This window comes from Sapajus apella, unplaced genomic scaffold (assembly GCF_009761245.1).
Source record: "Sapajus apella isolate SASKATOON/1434 unplaced genomic scaffold, GSC_monkey_1.0 scaffold38, whole genome shotgun sequence".
Lineage (NCBI taxonomy): Eukaryota > Metazoa > Chordata > Mammalia > Primates > Cebidae > Sapajus > Sapajus apella.
The window spans coordinates 2,097,894-2,103,893 of NW_022436978.1; positions in this window are offsets into that span (position 1 = coordinate 2,097,894).

Genomic DNA, 6,000 nt, shown 5'->3' on the forward strand with positions numbered 1-6,000 from the left:
ATTATAATTATATTGAATAAGGGTCTTGCCAAGTAGTTACAGTTGCTCTAAACCCTCTTGTCTCCACATAACTCACTGCCCATTCTCCCCAACACCCCCCATGGCTCACTGCTCTCCCAGATCCCAGGCCTCTGCTGCTTCCCCCTTGTAACAATGTGGATAAAGCTATGTGCGTTCCACAGAGTTACAAACAGGCATCTAATAACTACTTTTTACAAACATCTATTGGTTGGGCCCAGTGGTTCATGCCTATAATCTCGGCGTTTTGAAAGTCCAGGAGTTTGAGACCAGCTTAGGCAACATGGCAAAACCCTGTCTCTACAAAAAATACAAAAATGAGTCAGGCATCGTGGTGGGTGCACACCTGTAGTCCCAGCTACTCAGGAGGCTGAGATGGGAGGATTGATTGAGGCCTAGAGGACGAAGCTGCAGTGAGCCATGATTGCACCACTGCATTCCAGCGTGGGTGACAGAGTGAGACCCTCCCTCCAAAAACACCAAAAAACAAAAAACATCTGCTCCAAAGTGGCCCCCCTAGTTTTATTTGCACTTCTTACAAGATTTTCCTCGAAAGGAAGATCAGGTATATTTATCAGAAACAGTGTCGCACTCCAGTGATTTCCCTGCAGTACTCTCTTGCACAAGATGCACAAGACACATTCAAGAAGCTGACACATTGTGGCCATTCACATCTGACTTCCACTGCCTGTCAAGACAACTATTTTGCTCCTCAGCATTTGCTTAATTCTATACTTGGTTCTTGAGAGGGAGAAAAAAAGGGGGGAAGTTACCTCCATAGTTTAAATTTTGCATATGTGTCTTTGCAAAATTGCAGAAGTTCAAGCAGCTTTATACTTCTATTTGTCAAAACTTGATTTTCTTTAGCATTATCAGGAAGTAAGGCTGGGGGCTGTCTGAAAGTAAATGTGATAGACATTACTAAATGTGACCACAGAAAGGCTTCATGGTTGTTGTCCACTGCTGTGTTCATAAGGAGGGAAAACTAGAAACTCCCTAGAGACCCAGCATTCATTTATAGCAGTGAATTAAATAGACTGTTTCTTCCTGCTTTTTGTTTCTTTTTTACATCTTTTGTATATATCAAGGGTAAAAAGAGAGAAAAACAAGAAGCAAACAAAACAAAAACCCAGGACACTGGTTAAATTGATTTAGTGATGCACTAGAGCCAGCTTGTAGCAATTCATATGAACCAATGGGGTGACCTCTTCCCAACTCCATATGTTACATCATGTAGTAGTTTTAAATTGAACACTGTTGGAATATTTACACCAGGGAAATCGGCAAGTACTACAAATCAGAGCTGCTTTTTCTTTTTCTTTTTTTTGAGAGACAATAGTCAAACATTTACCAGGACCCCACTGTTTGCAGTATGTTTATAAAATGAAATATTAAGCTATTATCATATTAACATTATAGAAAAACATTTTATAATATAATTATGTATATGCAAAAGAATGACCTTGGATCCTCACCTCACACTACACACAAAAAATTAACTCAAAACAAATCAAAGACTTAAATGTAAGAGCTAAAACAATTAAACTTTTAGAAGTAAACATGGAAGTAAATCTTTAGGACTTTGGACCAGACAGATTTCTTTTAAAAATGTGGTTCATAAATGAAAAAATTGATAAAATAGACCTCATCAAAATTGAAAACGTTTGCACTTCAAAAGATACTATTAAGAAAACGGAAGGACAGGAAAAAACACTGGGAGGAAATATTTGCAAAACACATTTATGATAAAAAGCTGGTACCAGAATTTAGAGAGTGCTTGTACAACTCAATTGTAAAAAAAAAACAAGCAGCCCAATCAAATATAGGTGCATACTTTCATTTATAAGTGGAAGCTAAATAATAAAAACATGGACACAAAGAGGAGAACAGCAGACACTGGAGCCTACTTAACGGTGGAGGGTGGGAGGAGGAGCACGTTCAGAAAAAATACTTATTGGGTACTATGCTTAGTACCTGCGTGAGGAAACAATCTGTACACCAAACCCCTGTGACACAAGTTCACCTATATAACAAACTGCACGTGTACCCCAGAACCTAAAACAAAAGTTAAAAGAAAAAAAAAGACACATAGCCTCAATGACACAGAGGAATAATTTTTTCTCTATTTCAGGTATATTGCACAGCTTGGTGAATACAGTAAATAATAATATGTTGTACATTTCAAAATTGCTAAGAGTAAATTTCAAATATTTTTAACACAAAATGTAAGTACTTGAGGTGATGGATATGTTAATTAGCTTGATTTGATTATTCCACGTTGTTTTTATACATTATAACAAACCTTTGTATACAACAATAGTTTGTCAATTTACAATTACAAAATAAAATTTAAAAATAATAAGCAAAAATATATTAACAGACATTTCACCAAAGAAGATAAGTGAAAGGCTAACAAAGTATGAAAAGATGCTCAGCATCATTCGTCATTAGGGAAATGTAATTGCAAATTAAAGCCACAATGAGATGCCATTTGACACACACTGGAAGGGCCATAGTAATAAGACACACAACACCAAGTGTTAGCAAGGGTGTGGAGAAACTAAACCCTCATGCATTGCTGGCGGGGATAAAAAATGGTATAGCTGCTTTGGAAGACAGTTTAGCATTTCCTCAAAATGTTAAATACGGAGTGTTCATCTGACGTAGCCATTCCATTTCTAGGGATATATCCAAGATAAATGAAAACATATGTCCACAAAAAAATTGTACATGCCTACAACAGCAACATTTATTGATGTGATTTGGCTCTGTGTCCTCACCCAAATTGCATGGCAAACTGTAATCCTCACATGTGGAGGGAGGGATCTGGTGGGAGGTGATTGGATCATGGGGGTGGTTTCCCCCTGCAGTTATCATGATAGTCTATGAGTTCTCACAAGATCCGATGGGTTTAAAAGTGTTTGGCAGTTCCCACCTTGTACTCTCTCTCTGCCCGCCACCATGTAAGACTTGCCTTGCTTCCCTTTCACCTTCCATCTTGATTGCAAGTTTCCTGAGGCCACCCGAGCGGCGTGGGACTGTTAGTCAGTTACAGGTCTTTTGTTTATAAATTACCCAATCTCAGGTAATATCTTTATAGCAGTGTCAGAACCAGCTCACACATTCATAAAAGCCAAAAAAGCAGAAATGTAAATATCTATCACATGGCAAATGAATAGACAAAATGTATATCCATACAATGGAACGCTGTCGGACAATAGGAAGAGGTGAATTGCTGACACAGGCTGTGTAATGAGTGAACCTCAAATGCATGTGCTGAGCAAAAGAAGTCAGACGCAAGAAACCATTATGTTACATGATTCCACTTATATGAAATGCCCAAAAAGGATAAATTTATAGAGGCAAAAAGTAGATCAATAGTTGGCTGGGGCTGGGAAGAGAGAATGACTGTAAATGGGCATTTATATATGTTTCTTTCTCCTTTCCTCTCTTCCTTCCTTCCCTCCTTCCCTCCCTCCCTTCCTTCCTTCCTTCCTTCCTCCCTCCCTCCCTCTCTCTCTCTTTCTCTCTTTCTTTCTTTCTTCCTTTCGAACACAGTCTCACTCTGTCACCAAGGCGGGAGTGCACTGGCACAATCTCAGCTCACTGCAACCTCTGTCTCCCAGATTCAAGGCATCCTCCTGCCTCAGCCTCCCAAGTAGCTGGAATTACAGGTGCCCGCCACCATGCCAGGCTAATTTTTGTATTTTCAGTAGAGATGTTGTTTGACCATGTTGGTTAGGCTGGTCTCAAACCCCTGACTACAAATAATGTACCCACCTTGGCCTCCCAAAGTGCTGGGATTACAGGCATGAGCCAATGTGCCCAACCGACATATTTCTCATCTTTAAAACTAAAGAGTTGTACTAAATGACATAAAAGTCCGTGAAAGTCCGTGAATTCCTTAGATGATCCCTAGTGCACCTTGAAGTATTCAAACGCTAAGAATTATGACTTCTGCTTGTGACCAAGATGGAGCAGGCTTGTTTCCTCCCAGGCCCCTTTTCTTACAACTTAAAAAACCCCTGAACATTACAGAGCATAGGAAGACAGAACAGTGGGGAGAAAGGTGACTTCCTAAGAAACTTGGGACTTGAGGAATGACATAGCAGTGAGTTCTCTGGGTTTCCTTATTGCCTCCCATATATTCTGGACATAGGGCTGCAGGAGCCTCCAACCTGGAGCTGCCAACAGGTACAGATTTTTAAAACACTACTAGGAAAGCCTCTTGCCCCGAACCAAAAGCCTGAGAAAGGGGTAGCCAAACTAGAGAAAACCTTTGTGACACATGTGTTGTACTCCAGCCAAATACCAACAGCAAAATCTCACAACCCTCCCCCCACCCCCACAGCACACGCACACACGTAATTTCAGCGGGGACAAGCAGGAAGCTGCTTTCCATCCTGCCCAGCCCGCACTTGTGGAAGTGGACAGCAGTGCTTCTCTGATTACTCTGCTAGATGATGGCAGTGTCAGCAGGGCCAAGGGAGATGCTAACCTTCCATCCCCCATCTGGCAGAAGCAGGGTCTGCTCCAATTCTTCCACTGGGTGGTGTCTGGAGGGGCTGAGCAGAGAGCTGATCTACCATGCCCTGCTCTGTGGAAGCAGGCAGTTCCCAGATCCCCTGCTAGGACTCAGGTAGCCGTGTTAGCAGGGTTCAGCAGGGCTCTGAGCCTCCACCTTCACCCAGCATTAATGAGAATGAACAAAGCAATGCAAATTAGGGCCAGTAAGTGCTCCACCTTCCCCCCATGCCTGACCTCAGTAGGGCCCAGTGGGAAACTAAACCTCCCCAACTACCCGGCAGCAAAAAGGCTAAACAAGATGGCACGAAGCAGAGCTGGTAGGCTGTCTTGTCTCCCCACCTCTTGGTGTCAGTGAAGACCCAGCAAGGAATTGATCCTCCCCCTACCCAGCATCAACGATACTGAATAAAGCTGTGTGAGATAGGGCTAGCCACTTAATTTTCCATCTCCCTACCAGTATCAGGGAGACCCAACTAATAACAGAGCTTACAACTTCACTCAAGGGAGGCACTGTCTGTTGGTGCCCCACTTTCACCCACAGGTACCAGCAAGGCCCAAGGTATCAAGGAGACACAGCGGGAATTGAATTTCCACCCCACCATTGTTAAAAAGGCAGTGTGAGTCAATGCTCTATTTTTGCCAGAGTGATGTTGGTGGGGCCTGGCTGGAAAATAAACATAGGCACCAATCTGCTGCACACATCACACTTCAATAGAGGGATTACTTGCTAAATGATAATAATAATAAAAGAACGAAAGATAATTAAGTAGGGCTTAAAATCTCCTAAATATATTTAAATGTTTAGATACAGTAAAAATATCATTTGCCATAGCAAGAACCAGGAAAATCGCAGCTTTAATAAGAAAACAATCAACATATGTCAACACTGAGATGAATCAGATGTTAGAATTATCTGACAAAGATTTTATAGCCATCATAAAAAATGTTTCAACAAGAAATTAAAGATCTCTTGAAATTTTTTTAAATAAAATGTTTTATCACAGACTTAGAAGTTTAAAAAATAATCAAATGAAAATTATGTAACTGTAAACTACAATAACTGAAGTAAAGAATTTGTTAGATAGGCGTAATAGTAGAATGGAGGTGATCAAGGATAAAATCAGTGAACTTGAGGAGAGATGAAAACACATGATTTTGCTCTCTGTCTGTTATGGGTGTGATTTTTACACATTGATTTTGTATCCTGAGACTTTGCTGAAGTTGCTTATCAGCTTAAGGAGATTTTGGGCTGAGTCGATGGGGTCTTCTAAATATATAATCATGTAGTCTACAAATACAGACAATTTGACTTCCTCTTTTCCTAATTCAATTAGCTTTCCTCTGGGCATTAGAGCAAGAACCTTTCTCAAAAAGGAAAAAAAAGAGAGAAAAAGAATAACCAGTATCAGAAATGAAGAAGGCATACCAAAAGGATGTTACATATAACTCTAGCCT